Below are 15,696 nucleotides of genomic sequence, written 5' to 3' on the forward strand. Positions count from 1 at the left end.
GGGCGGGGGCTCGAGGGTGGGGGCAGTTCTGTCCTACTGGGCCCGCTGCCTACCCAGCACTGGGACGATGGATAACTTGGGTAAAAGGAGGCCACAGTCCTTCAGCTCAGTGCACACGTGTGCCCTGTGCCACTTCCTGGATGTTAGTTTCACCTCAATAAAAAGGGGAAGAGGAACGGAATTTTAAATATCCTTAAATGTTAAGAAAATCATCTCCTCAACACAAGCCTAAAACATGAAACAAAAATGAGAAAATTAACAGCCAGCACTAGAGCCCAGCCGGTCCGCGGGGTGGCCGGGAGACCCGGAGCCCTGCGAGAAGGGCGCCAATGGACTTGGCCCCGGGTCCCGGGGGGCCGATCCAGGCCGGTGTTCAGGCTGCTGCTTCCAAAGAGGCAGAATTTGGACTTTGGAGCTGCTGCGGAGGACATCTATCTCACCCGGCGTCTGTAACTCACCGGAAAACGGCTTCGGCAGAAAGAGAGAATCGCCCTTGCTCCTGGGAACAGGAGGAGTAGCAGCCCATCCCCCACAGAATCCTCCGCGCTGCAGCGACAGCGCATGCGCATTGTCCTATTGTCTAAACAAGATGCAATGAAAGCTGATTGACCGGGAGGAAAATTATAGATCAAGTCACGTGTCCAGCTGCAGCTGGTCCCCACAGCCCATGAGGACACTTGGGCCAGAGGCGCCCCCCCCCCCGAGCTGGGCGCTGTCACAGTGGTGGCTACGGGGCCATCAGAGACCCCTCCGTCCCCTCTGGACAAATGTAATGATGTAATTAAATATCGAAAACCGTTCCCACTCCCATCCCGAGATGCGGTGACAGGTGCAGGGAAGTCCTGCTGACGCAGGCAGAATGCATCTGGAATGTTCTCAGCTGGATACAACGGGGGCCTCCAAGGGGGAACACCTTGTCTGCCCATGTGATGGACGCCACCTGCACTGGGACCCTTCTGACAGAGAGACCGGGACTCGTTTGCACCTGAGCCCCTGACACTCCCATAGAAGGCATGTGTACAGCACTCGGGGCTTCCTGGCCCAGGCTGGTGACAGCACCCTGTACCTGAGCAGCTGAGGGCCAGTGGAGCTGGGAGAGGTCAGGAGGAGAGAATGGGGTGCTCCCTGTGGGCACAAGCTCCCCTGGGTCTCGGGAGACCCCATGAGGACCCACACATACCCTGCTTCTCAGGGATGCGGCAAGGACAGGGTCCTGGGCAGACTGCCTGCAGTAGGTCTGGACCCCAGGGAGGTGGCTGGGCACTTTGTCAAGGAGCAGCAGGGAGAGCAGACTGGACATCAGTTTGGATGGGGGCCACGAACCAGCAAAGCAGTCAGAACCGGGGAGGCAGATGTGCCACCAGAGCTCCCAGACCAGGACGCCCAGGGAAGGGTGGCTTGGAGGTGGCCTGCCCTTCCTGTCCCCATCAAACACCCACACGATGCCCCCACCCCATTAATGAAAATGGGACGGACCCAGCAGTCGTGCTCCCTGCTATTTACCCAGATGAGCTGAACACTTCCATCCACACAAACCGGCACATGGACGTTCATAGCAGCTTCATTCGTAATTGACAAGACTTGGAAGCACCCAGATGTCCTTCAGCGGGTGAATGAATGAACAATGGAATATTATTCAGCACTGAAAAGCAATAAGCCATCAAGCCATGAAAAGACACAAATGTGTGTGACCACGTGACAGAAGCCCATGTGAAAAGGCTACATACACTCTATGTGATTCCAGCTCTATGACGTTCCGGAAAAGGCAAAACTGTGGAGATGGTAAAAAATCAATGGTGGCCAGGAAGAGGGAGGGAGGGATGAACAGGTGGAGCACGGAGGATTTTTAGCAGTGAAACTACTCTGTGTATTACAACGGTGGGTGCGTGTCCTCATGCATCTGACCAAACCCATGGAATACACACCACTACATACACCACCGGACAGCAGAGTGAATGGGAATGCAAACTGCGGGCTTTAGTCAGTTACAGTGTATCAAGATGTATTCTATTGTAACCAATGCCCCACATTAAGGAGAAATGCTAATAAGAGGGGAAGCTGGTTCGGGGGAGGACGTGGGAACTCTCTGTACTTTCTACTCAATTTTCTGTGAACTGGAAACTACTCTAAAAAAATAAAATCTATTAATTAAGAGAACAAAGCAAAACCAGGGCCCAGCTATGCAGCTACAGTTTCAAGACCAGCCCCCAGCCCCAGTCAAGCCTTTGGGAGCTCCACTGCTCCCAGGGGAACCCACTGAGCCAGGTCTACCCGCCCCTCTGGTCCAGCCCCCGGGGGACTGGGTCCTATCCCCGCCTCCTGCTGGCCCGGAGCATGCTGTTCGGTGCCCAGACACCATTCCATGTGCTGTTCCCTCTCCAGCCGACGGCCAAAGTCCCACAGGCCACTGCCCCAGTGCTTCACTACCAGACCTTCTGTCAAACGCTCATGAGAACCTCTGGGGAGGCCTGGTGGGACGGCCCGTTCACCATGGCCAGTGGGCAGCTGGGCAACCTAGCACTATAGGCGGACCCTCAGATGGCAGCAGGAGAGGGAGCATAACCCGGCGTGGGGAGGCCCGGCAATGTGGCTCCCACCCCTGTGGTAATGGGACCTGATGATCCCACAGCTAACCAACCACTGGGAGAACCCTGGGGGCAGTGACAATGTGGCTCTCCATTAGTGCCAGGGGCCTGACCGTTCCTAACTTGGGCACCCACTAAGCACCACGCACCCGAAGTTCAGCCTAAGATGCTGGCTTCCCGGCCTTCCCTTCGTCGCCGCTCCCCCAGGGAGAAATGCTAATTCAATTTAAGCTTAATTAATTGAATTAATTAATTAAAATGTAATATGCCCTTGTGAGAGCGACTAGGAGAGTCTGTCGGGGCGGGCTGGGCTGTGAAGGACCACAACCACCGTTACATGCTGCCTCCCTGCACCTCCGTCTGCCTTCTTCTGGAATAGCCCTGTCCCCATCACTCTGGCCCCTCGGGCCCTCTTTCTGCAGCCCGCTCTTTGTTGTCTCCTTGCCCACCTCCGGCTCCTGGGGACAGGTGCACTCAGGACACACCTCAGGCTTCCACATGTGCCTGAGCTCCTCTCTTGACACCTCACGGGCTGCCTCATCCTTTCGCTGCACTGACCTTCCCGTCCTGCACCAGCATCAGGCTCCTAGCAACCGGGCCACGATGTGAGTGGTCACGGCTTCCTCATGGGTCAGCAGATCGTGGACCATGGAGCCCCCACACTGGCCTTGGGTCCCAGCCCTCGTGGCAGGACAGGGCAGCGGGGATACCTCAGAGTGGCCTGCAGCCTGTGCATCAAATCCCCAGCACCCCAAGCCCAACACTGGGGTCTCCTGGTCCTGAGGCCCATGGTCAGGGCCAGGACTTTCTGGAATGCTGGCTTTTGGCCGCACCCTCTCCCCATGACCCCTAAGACATTGCACAAGGGACTTGGGCAGAACTGCTTGCCACGTGTCCTGTGGAGCCTCCTGAGCTTTGGGGGCACGATGTCCTGAGAAGGACGATTCCTCAGGCACTCTGGGACCACACCTGTTGACCTGAGCAGATGCTCACCTCTTCTTAGGGGCCCACGATGGCCCTAAAATAGCCCCTCAGTTCCCGAAGGGACAGAGTGTGCAGGGAGGGCCACTCTGGAGGACAATAAGACGTCCGCTGGGCCCCGAGCCCCCACGTCCCCCCCTGCCACTTTGGAGGGAGGGCAGACAGCACTGAGGAGGCCACAGGAAGGAGATCTGGGTCTGAGCAGGGCACCAATGAGCAGCCCCAAGTTCCTGGTCCAGGCAAGGGACGGAAATTCTGGGGCACAGCCTCGTGGTGGGAGCTGCCCAGCTTCTGCCCAGGGTAGGTGGCAGAGGCCTCCTGGGGGGACAGTCCCCACTGCAGCCCCTCCACCAACCAGAGAGATGGGGTCCCTCAGTGGACATCTGAGGGGCAGCAGTCCCCTCTCTGTGCTGTGGGAGGAGACACCTGCCAGAGGAGAGGGCCTCGGGCTGTCTGGGGGGCAGGGAGGCCCTGCCGTGGTGCTTAGGGGTCTGGGGTGTCCGGGTGGTGGCTCCTCGCAGCCCAACTGCCCCGAGAAGCAGCCTGGAGTGTCTGTGGCTATCACACACCTCCATGCCCAGACAAAGAGAGGAGGGTGGTGTCAGCCTGCAGGCCACCATGACTGTTGCCTGGGAGAGAGCTGCAGTCAGGGGCCTGCCCTCTCCCTGGGGCAAGCCGAGGGCCTCTGCACAGAGCTGGCAGGAGGCTGGACACAGCGCAGAGCAGGCCACTCTGCAAAACGGCCTTGCCCAAAGGAGTGAGGAAGGGGTCCAGCTGTGGGCGTCGGGGCAGGTGGGACTCCCCCCCACCAGGCATCCCCTGTGTGATTGGAGGCTCTGCTGGGGCACTGAACACACAGCCACGTATCCGGTCTCCCAGGCCTCACCGCTCCTTCTCTCTGCCAAGTGTCACCAAGAGGATGGAGCACCGATTCCTTCTACCCTTCCCTTAGGAGGTTTCAGGGTACAGGCAGCAACATCCCCCTTCTTATTGTGGTAAAACGCACATCACAGAAATTTACCATCTTAACCATTTTCTGAAACTGAAGTATAGTCGATTTACAATGTTGTGTTCATTTCTGGTGGACAGCATAGCGATTCAGTTATACACAAGTATATATATTCCTTTTCATATTCTTTTTCACTATCGGCCGTTACAAGCGTTATAGTTCCCTGTGCTGTTAACCACTTTTAAGAGCGCAGCCCAGTGGCACTCAGCACATCCGTGCCGTTGTGCAACCACCCCCCCCTCCATCCAGCTCCAGAACTTTCTCATCTTCCCAAACTGAATCTCTGTCCCCATCAGACACTCCCCACCACCCCCTCCCCACCCCCAGCCCCCGGCCCCACCACCTACTTTCTTTCTCTGTAGGTTTGACTCCTCTACACCTCGTGTGAGTGGAATCACATGACAGTTGTCCTTTTGTGACTGTCCTGTTTCGCTCACATAATGTCCTCGTGTCCTTCAACCACGCTGCCGCCTGTGTTGGGATTTCCTTCCTTTTAAGAATGAATAACGTTCCAGCGTGCGGATGGACCGCACTTGTTTATGCCGCCATCCGTCGATGGGCACTTGGGCAGCTTCCAGCTCGGGCTGCAGTGAACACACATCTCTTCGGGACGCTGCTGTCAGTTCTTCTGGAGACACACCCAGGAGCGGGATTGCTGGGTCATATGGGGATTCCACTTGTAATTTCTGAGGACCCTCCATACCACTTTCCATGCTGGTGGCTCCACCCTACACTCCTGACAAGGGTCCCTGTGTCTCCACATCCTCACCAACACTTTTCTGGTTTTCTGATCCACTTCCTTGCTTGACAACACTGAGTTTTGAGTTGATAATAGCTCCGCTGACAAAGCTGTCCGCAGGAAGCATGCAGAGCCCGGGGCCCCCCCGCACCCTCAGCTCCTCCCTAGGGAGCCTTTCCTCCTGGCTGGCGTGAACAGGGCCTTGGGTCATGGTAAAAGAGCTCTTTACTCCTGTCCTTCTTCTCCATCTTGGTTGGAGACCCCAGCGGCCCCTGTGCAGACCCCGCCAGCCCCCCATCTGGTGTGGGCACTGCACACTGGGCCCTCCTTCTGTCCCCTGCCCCTGGTCTCCACCTCCAGCCTGCACACGTGTTCAAAGGTGTCTCCCACCGTCTGGCCTCCCTCCGTCCCTCCTGTCCTGTCCCCTTGGTCCTGCAGCCCTCACCCACCTGGGCAGCACCCAGCTCCTGGACGGACAGAAGCCGGCAGCCAGGCTGTGGCAGGAGAGGGCTGTGAACTGAGGCTGGGACTCAGGGCAGAGCTGGCGCAGGGCCTCCAGTGGTGCTGGGGGCACACGCTCACCCTCCAGCCCCCGTCTCTGCTCCAGGACCGCTCCCGGGGGAACAAACCCAGGTTGCTCTCAGGTCGGCTTGCTTGGGAACAGTGCAGGAGTGGGGGCTTATAAATACCCACAGCGGGGCCAGGTTGTGGGAGCAGGAGGAGAGCTTGGCAGGCCGACTGTGGACCCCATGGGCCTGCCAGAGACAGGGGCAGAGCTAACTGGCCACCCACTGCCCCCCTCACAGCGTCCCAGGGTGGATGCGGGTCCCTCCGGCCCCTCCAGGTGGACCCCTGCTCCCCAACCCGGCCCTGCCCTCCTTGCACTGGCGAGGTTGACGGTCCTGCTGCCCTCCTTCCAGCTTGTGCAGCTCTAGGTGAAAGGACTTCCTGTCTGCTGAATGCCCTGGCCCCTCCCCACCCCCCTTCATCCTTGGACCCCCAGCCCATCCCTCCAGGAGCCCTTCTCCTTGCCTCCTCCCCCGCACCCTGGGCTCATCTGCTCAGCAGGGCAGCCCTGGTGGAAGTGCCTGTTCACCTGTCTGTCGGGCCCCGGAGCCCCTGGGCGCCCCAGACCGAGCCTGGCAGGCTGCCCCCAGGCACGAGCAGGGTGAGCAGCAAGGACCCCGCTGGCCACGGTCGGGCCGGAGCTCCCTGACTCTGGCCTGGCCGGCGTCTTCACGGCCACGCCTTCTCTGCGGCCCCAGGATGGCTGGGCAGGCAGGACTGGGCCCTTCAGAAGGGACGGCACCTCATCGCAAGGAAGTGATTTCAACACATCACCGTTTTTCCTGATAAAGTTCTAACAGCATTCGGCACGTGTAGTTTCCCTCCGAGGGGAGCTTTTTAAAGAACTGCGTTAGGTCGTCGGAGATGAAACACATCACCATGGAGCAGGTGCCACCGCCCCCCACCCAGGCCAAGTGGGGGAAGCGGGTCCCAGACACCCAGCCTGCTGAGGACCTTGGGTCTGGTGCCACGTCCCGCAGGTGCACCAGGGACAGAGGGCCGGTCACCCGACCCCACTCCCCTCGCATGGACACCGCAGGCTCATTCCCCCACAGCCGCCAAGCCGGGTCCCAGGAGCCAAGGTGGGGTCCCGGGTTGGGGGGGTGAGCTCCTGCACCCCAGAGGCCCCTTCTGGTCCAGGCTGCATTCTGCCCAAGACAAATGCTTTCAGTCCCCTGACATCCACATCGAAACATGCAAAACCCAAACCACAACATGCCCGCCTGACAGTATTAAAATACCGCTCTGAGAAACGTGTCAGCAGTGAGAAATCACCCTTCTGTGAAGAAACGCAGACTGGGTTTAACAAGCCGTTCTGATCATCCCAGGCACAGGCGGGAAATCTGCAGACCACAGACAAGCATGAAGGAAAGGCGAGCGTAGCCCACGGTCTGTCCCCGGGGAGACCCGCTGCCTTCCTTCCAGCCTTTCTGCTCCGCCATTTCCCACTGTGGAGGGAAGGAGGGGAGACGCAGCTTGGGGCTTCACCTTCTCACCGTGAGCCCGGCCTGCGGCCTCTCAGGGGCGGCACCCTGCCTTAACCGGCTGGACGTCCTCACTGCGGACGTGGCTGTTGCCAACCTCCCGCCGCCGCCAAGAAGAGGCTCCCAGCCGCCGCACCACGGCCAGGGCTCCTCCCCGGGCTCAGCCCTGGAGCTTTCCCCTCTTGTCATTTTTTTCAAGAACCTTCTAGAAAATGGAATGTATTCGTTTGGTGGTTAGGAAGGACAAATTACAGGTGGAATGGGCTTAAAATCATAAAAGTTGTAACTGGAAAGAAAATTGGAGGAAATTTAGGGTTTTTTCCCTCTTTTTGGTATTGAGGTGAAATTCATACAACATAAAATTAACCACTTTGAAGTGCACAGTTCAGGGTGTTGGACACGCTCACGGTTCTCTGCCTTCACCACTGTCTAGTTTCAGAACATCTACATCGTCTCCAAAGGAGACCCCATCCTGTCCGCAGCCCCTCCCCAGCCCCAAAAACCACGGATCCACTTTCTGCCCGTGGGTCTGCCTGTTCTGGGCATTTCCTGTGAGTGGAATCACATCCTGTGTGGCGTTTGTGTCTGGATTCTTCCACGTGGACTCCAAGGCCCGTCCGCCTGCAGCCTGTCAGAAGAAACCATGAAACCACGCACCAGGCAGCTGGTGGCTGTAGGTCCCCTGCCCCAAAGGTGGCCCGTGGGTCACAATCACGGCGCCCCCTGCAGCCAGGCGGGGTCAGCACAGCACCCCAGGCGCAGAGCATCGTCACCCAGGGCGTGGTCCCCGCTCCCCAGACATGACGTGTATAGAGGTTTCCCGGTGCCACAACTCAGCCTCAAACCCGGAGGTCACATCCGGGGGCCACGTCCCTGCCAGCCCCCAGAAGCCCCAGGGTAGGGTTCAGGAGCTGCTGGCTTGTAGAACTGCGCCCCTCGCAAGGTGTGCAGGGAGAGAATGAGCAGGTCCCAGCTCGGCAACCACCAGAGTGAACTGCTGGCACCCAGACCGTGTAGACGCAGCTTGAAAGAGTGACGCACAGCTGACTCCGGCTCTGGGGATGTCTGTGACTGCATGCAAACACACCCCGTGTAACAGGGCACAGATGGGCTGGGGGCTGCCTGGAGAGGGACAGGTAGGGGCTCTCAAAGGGGCACCAGGAGACGGAGACAGGCGCGTGCAAACCTGGCAGGTGTGCACACACTTGAGTTACCATGTGTCAGGCACACCCACAGAGCAGCTCTCACGAAAGCGGGCCTGACACCCCCCCTCCCCTGATACTGTGGCCGGAAGATGTGCAGGAGGAGGGGAGATGGGAATAGCAGGGTGCCTGGACCCCCAGAGAGACAGTGTCTGTGGTCAGCAAAGACATGGGCGCACTGCTGACGGGGCTGGGGTTCCGGAGCCCCTTCCCGGGGTCTCAGGGCGGAAGGGGCTCTCTGGGAGGAGATGCTGCCAAGAACACCACCCCCCACAGCCTCTGCACGAAATGGAGTGCCCCGCCCAGCACCTGCGGAGGGAGAAAGCCCAGCCAAGTCCTCCTGGGTAAGCAGCCCAGGGCAGGACGGAGCCCCCCGCCTCACCCCATGGGGAGGGGACGGGGGAAACGCCTGTCCTTGTGCTGACAGGGGGTCCCCTACAGAGGAGACGCTGTGCGACCCCGAAAGTCACGTCCACCCAGAACCTGTGCATGTGACCCCATATGGAAAAAGTACCTTTGCAGATGTAATTAAGGGTCTCGAGATGAGACCACCAAGGATTGGAAAGGGGCTGACAGCTGGGGCCCCAGGTCTGGTTAGCTGAGTGTCCCTGAGGGTCGGGGTCTACCGTGGTGTCATGCGGGCAGGACGCCAGCCCAGGTGGGCACCACAGGTGCCAGTGCCTCTCTGTGGGGAACAAGGCAGGACCGGGGATCAAGGGCCACCCTTTGGGGTGAGTGACAGAACCCCCTCTCCACTGCCACCTCTCCCCTGCCACCAAGTAAAGGCCTCTAACAGGCTGTTGTGCACTTAGGAAAAAGTTAAAGATTTCAGAGGAGTACCCAGAGGTAAGATTTGACATGCTGAGGCATCTCTGCCCCGCCCTCCACCCTGCCCAGGCCCCACATCCCACTGCACCTGCCCTGGAGCCCTGTGGCCCTGCCCAGACCTGCTGGCCCGGCGGGCCACTGCCCCTCCCTGGGCTATAAACAGGGTCGCAGCCCCACCCCCACCCCGGGTCTGCTCCCCCTGCCTCTGAGCTAATACCCAGGACAGGCAAGGGCGTGGGAGGGTGGCTCTGCGGCGAGGCGTGGCCAGCCCGGGCAGGGAGTGACCAGAATGCCCTGTTGTCCCGAGGGTCACCCCTGTGGGGGCCTGCAGAGTCAGCCCCTCTGGTGGGGAGCCCCAGGGACAATAAAGGGCCTCAGCCTTCTCTGAAAGCCACTATTTCCAGCCTTGGACCAACACGAGCAGCCTCAGTACCAGAGCCGTCAATCAGCAAGTGAGATCAAGCCAGGGTCACAATGCAGGGTGTGGGCGTTGCCGGATGAGTGCGGAAGGTTCAGAGTTTGGGGGCGGGAGGGAGAGCAGCTCATTCTTTTCCCAAAGAGAGGCTCTCAGGAACCAAGTTCCGCAGGTCCTCTCCGGGGCGGCCTCGGTGGTCCAGGTGGGCCAGGATGCGAGGGAAGCCAGTGCAGCCCAGGCTCCGCCCCCGGGCACAGACAGCAGAGTGAGCATCTCCAGGTCCCCTGCACCCTCCCAGGGCAGCAGGTGGCAGACCAGCCTCTAGGCCAGGCCTGAGGTTCCGGAGTAGCTGCCGGGGCCAGTGACCAGGCAACAGCTTCGGCTCCTCAGCACTCTGGCCGACTGCGTCAGGACAGGTGGTCCCCATTCCAGAGCCTGGGCCTTGGGAGTGACGGGTGCGCCCTGGGACTAGAACCACACACGTGCAGTGGGGGATTCTGGCTAGCACCCCAAGCGCCCAGCATGGCCCCTGCATGGCCCCCGCATGGCCTCCGTGGGGAGTGGAGCCCTGCGAGGCCCTCAGGGCAAGAGGAGTGAGTCTTGGCGAGAGGGCAGGCCCTCTGACAGGCCTGGGGGGCTGGTAGTCACCTCGCTGACCCCTCTCGGGCCGACCCACAATTGACGGCCATGGGATTTCCAGGATCTGGAGAAACCGTCGGGGCCACGTGGTATCCCCTACTCTCATGATGCAGGGAGGAGGGGCTCACTCCAGGCCTCAGAACGAGGGGACAGAGCTGGCCGGGATGCCCACTGCTTCCCGAGTCCATCCCGCCGTTCCTGGCTCCAGCATCCCCGTGGCAGCCCAGGGAGTGGGACCGACCCCAAAGTGCCTCATGGGGCTTCTGAGACCCTGAAACAGACCCCCCCAGGGTTCTTCTTTGAAAGGAAGCCAAGTGGAGGAAGATGCTCTGTCCTTGCCTGTCTGGGGTCCAGGGGTTCTGCCCACATGGCCTGCCCAGCCTCAGCCCCTGTCTTCCCAGTGGCACCAAATCCCCAGCTCAGGGCCACCCCTCCCGCATCTGACCTCAGCAGGGTTGGCACCACCCCGACCTGGGGTCCAGAGCTGCCAGCCCTGCTCAGAGGCCTTTGTCTTGGGGGACTCATGGGGGAGCCCAGAGTCTGGGAACGCACCTGGCACTTAGTCCTGAGGCTCCCCCTGGGCACCCCAACACACACACGCAAGTGTGCATATGGTCTGGGCAAGTCCCCTTTGGAGCTCACTTCAGCCAGACTGGGGAGAAAGAACTTTCTGGTAAAAGGGAGCCACGTTCTGGACAGGACAGGCCGGAGAACCTAGCATTGGTTTTGTTAAATGTTGTCGGGAAGGAGGTGCCTGGGTCGGGGTGCAGCAGCCAGGAGCGGGCGGGCCTGACAGCAGCTCCTCCACCCCAGCTGCTTGTTCCTCTTGATTCTGAGACCGGCCAGGGCTGGACTCGCCAAAACATGACGCAGTAGTCTCTCTTCTGTGATTATCCTGTCTCTTCTTGAGGGTGAGGAAGCAGAGGCCATGGAGGTGACGCCACATGTCACCCAGCTGGTGGAGCTGTATGCATCCCAGCGCACAGCCAGGCCAGCCCTGGCCTGCAGCCCAGGAGCATGTGGTTCAAACTGGGGCACACCTGCTTGCCTGCTCACAGTCAGAGGACCTGGCCTGGGCTGTGCCACCCCGTCCTTGGGTGAAGCAGGAAGATGCTGGATTCCACTTCTCAGAGCCTCGGAGGGGCCCCCTGCCCCCAGGGAGAGCTGTGGGTGGGTGTGCTGAGCACCAGCACTAGCGCCATCCAGCTCCCTTGCCCACCTCCCCGGGCGCTGACACAGAAAGCCAGTTTGCAGTTGCCACACCCAACCCAGCCTCTAATCCCGGGACAGCCTGGGGTGGGTAAGGCGCCCTGGGCACTCCACACCCTGGGAGGCACCCTCTGAAGAGTTAGGACTGCTCAGGGTCACCTCGGGGTCCTGTTTGCAATGCAGTTTCCTTCCAAACTAGCAACCTCCCAGACCCCTGCCACTGGCCTGATGCTGGGCCCGGGGAGCTCTGCATCCTCCCCTGGGCCGAGACCCTGGCTGGTACACTGACATACACTCACGTCAGAATGCACAGCCTGCTGGGGATTGTGGGGTGTGGATGGAGAATGAGCACCTCGCACAACGCAGCAGCCCAGCTTCCAGACCGTAATCCAGCGACGTGCCGGCAGACACGAGACTCTCCGTGCCCTGTCCAGGGGAGTCCCTACATGCTGCCCAGCCAGCCTGTCTCATCAAGTGTTTCCGGAGTGCCACCAGGCCAGCTGATCCTAGAATGGGGATCCAGCAGAGGTCCACCCTGGTGGACACCCCCACCCACCTGCTGAGAGTGAGCCTGGCCTCTCCTGCCCTGGGAGTCCTGCTGCAGCGGTGGGTGCAGGGGCAGAGGTCACACTCGCCGCACCGATCAGCCCATGACAAAGCAGAGCTGCCCCCCTAAATTTCACGTACGTGCCACCACCAGCAACTGCGAGCTTCAATGGGAGGACGTTCACTCCCCGCGGCAGCTCCTTCCTCGACTGACTCTACAGCCAAGGCAAAGCCATGCAGGTGAAAACCCGGACCTACCTTAGGAGGACAGGCCTGGGGAAGAGGACACCCGGCCGGGCATGGCCCAGCGGGGGCGCGGCCAGAACAGGCCCTCGGGGCCAGACACGCAAACCCACTATCTCCAGGGAGGAAAGGGCAAGCACACAGAACTTCCCACATCACAAAATCGGGGTGGACGTCTGCTCGGTCACCCATCAGGCTGGGGCACTGACATCACAGCGAGAAGGCCTCACGGGCACCAGCCGGGGCCTGGAAAGCCCACGGCCCGGCCCGCAGGGCTCTGAGGCACGGGAAACTGCCCCTGCAGGGAAGTTCTCCAAGGGCTCGTCTGTCCAGACCCCGGTCAGTTCCCTGACTTCAACCTCCAAAGAGAAAGTCCTCTCCCAGCCCAGAGCCTAAGGGCGGAGGGGGCGGGGGTGGGCAGGGCCGTTGCCCAGCACCCGAGTCTGGGAGCAGCAGCGTGGCCTCAGGCCGGGTGGGGCCCTGCACAGGGTGGTGCTCTGCAGGATGACCGCCCAGGTCTTGGGGCCTCTCCACCGGCCTGGTCTTCTCTGCACTCCTCACACCACTGCTTTGGTGGGTCTCCACGCTGACCACGTGGCCATAAGCATGGCACTCTGAGGAATCTTCTGGGGCACATTCGTTAATAACCATCAACCTTCATGACCTGGAAGAGTAGAGCGTCCGATGGGCCCCAAGGAGCAGTCACACAGCTGCCTCCTCCTGGCAAGCCTGAGCAGTGTGGGGACGAATGGAAGGGACCCCAGGGAAGCACACTGTGTGCAGGACGTTGAAGGTAAACCCCCTACCCTCGTCCATTCCTGTTTCTTCTAACGCTGGCTCCTCTGCTTGCCTGGCCCTGACCTTGGGTGTCCCAAACCCTTAGCAGTGGCGTGTCCACTCACTGAAGGAGCTTCCTTGTCCCACGTGGCTTCCTCGGGCTGCCGGGCAGCATGTGGCTGAGGCCCTGAACAGCACTACCTGTGCCTAGAAACTGGCTGCTTCAAGCTCAGTACTATTTGTGTGGACGGAAATAACCAGTCAACTGTCCGTAACAGGATAGAAAAGAGCTTTACTCGAGCCAAACAGAAGACCATAGGCTGGGAGACAGATTCAGGATTTAGGATCGGAGTTGGAAAAAGTAAAGGTGCTTGTTAAGCAAGAATTGGTTGGGGTCCAAATGCAGTTACAAGGAGAGACCTCGAGACCATAAGGTTGCAGGTGGCAGATGCTGACAGATACTGTTTTGAGAACGGCTGGTGGTATCCTCGAGTCTGATACAGTTCAGAAAATTCAAGTTCTCAGTGATGCAGGAATCATCTGAAACCACGTGCACAGTGGCCACCGGCTCCATCCTTTTCTTAAAGGTTAAAGCAGATGTGTGATGCCTGTTTGGCAGGCCAGGGGACAGTCTGTTCTAGTTAGCACGAAGTTCAAGCCAAACCACGTACAGTCCAGAATGACTTCCCCACTCCTCAGCACGTGAACAATTTCTCCATCTCTTACACACACTCTTCATTCTAGGAATTTTCCAGGAATGCCCCTACCTTGTGAACCAGGGAGAAAAGCACTTGGCAGTACTTGTAACTTCGTCAAGAACAGACGTCCCTTCTGAGTCGGGGCTCCAGAGACAGTGCTCCCCAGTATCTGCGCCAGAAGCCCAGGCCTGTCTGTCTGAACGTGGTAACTGCCAAGGGCGAGGGACCCGACTCTGCGAGGAACAGACAACTTCCCTTCTCCTTCTACGACACTTGTGCAGTTATGCCTGAGAATCTTGACTCAGACGTACATTTTATGAAAACTGCAACCTTTAGTCTCACGTTCCTGTGACGGCATTGAATTGACTTTTTAAACTAGGCATGTAATTAGGTTATATTTTCTGGGAATTTCATTGCAGACAGTAAGAGAGGCACTGCAGATCTGTCACAGAGCGGGTGGGAGTCCACAGGGCTGAGAAGCCCTGGCCCCGCCCAGACCCCGCGCCCACCCTGGCATAGCCTGGAGGCAGGTGGACCCACGGCAGCACCAGCAGCGTGGCCGCCTGTGGGCAGGCCCGCGGCATAAATGGTACCCCACCTCCTACCCAGGACGGAAACCTCCAACACCCAGCGCCCTGTACTGCGGGGCCCAGCTGCCAAGGCCTCCCCTCAGCCTTCCTTCCAACGCCGCCAGGTGCCCCCTGAGACCCACGTCCTCCGGGAACCACAGTGAAGGGCCTCACACCGCACAGCCACTCTGCTGGGCCAGCCCCGTGTGTGCGGAAAACCACACGAAGCACACACGCGCACCAGCAGAGCACACCACGGACGTCCCCCGCAGGTGGGAGCAGCGGGCCACGACACCGGCTCTGCGGCAGGTGACTGACTGCACGGGGTGCAGCCGCCCAGGGCCCCAGACGGGGGAAGGAAGCCACGCAGGAGCGAGAGCGCAGGTGGGGCCGCCAGCCACCGGGAAACGGCACCCAACACCCAGCTGCCACGGCCCCCTCCCTCCAACCTGGAGCAGGCAACATGGGAATCGTGTCTGATGGAGGGCTGGCCGTCAGGAGGTCTCAAAGGTAAGGGATTTCTCCAACCTAAGTGAATGGCCGGGCCGTGCTGGCAGCGCACAGGCATCTGAGAAGTGGGCTGACTTGTGCACTGATCTTTTCTTACTGAGGGATCTCCTTAAACGTCTGCCAGGAAGGAAGGTGCCCTTGGTGAGTCCAAGGACCACCCACACCCACACTGTGTCCGCGCTGGCCCACCCCCCACCCAGAGCGGCCCCTGGAGGCGCGGCCGGTCCGTCTCAAGTCAGGGACTTGGCTTGTCTAGGGTTTGAAAACCGCAAAGCCCCTCAGGCCTCATCCTGGGGCTGTGCTCAAGTTTAATGGGGGGGCGGGCGGCATCACCTGGCAGCACCACGAAGAAGAAAAACAAGACACAAGTCCAAGAAGCACCTCTGCTGGGTGTCTTACCCACAAACACGGGATCAAATAACAGTAAGACGCAGAGCCGGTCGCTGAGGCTTCACACCCACGGCCCAGGAACGCATGTCACTGTCTCAGCGAGAGGTCCACCACCTTGAAAAATGATTTTTAACATTTCTGTCCAGAAGTTTTCAATCTGAATCTAAAGAACAATGAAAAAACCTAGGGCTCCGAGCCGGTGGGGGCTTCCCCGTGGCGGGCGGCCCGCCGGGCACTGGCTCGGCTGAGGCCAACAGCCGACAGACCAGGTGCGGGCTCGGGCGGTGGAGCTGCTGCAGAAGACA

This window comes from Vicugna pacos, chromosome 4, assembly GCF_048564905.1.
Source record: "Vicugna pacos chromosome 4, VicPac4, whole genome shotgun sequence".
Lineage (NCBI taxonomy): Eukaryota > Metazoa > Chordata > Mammalia > Artiodactyla > Camelidae > Vicugna > Vicugna pacos.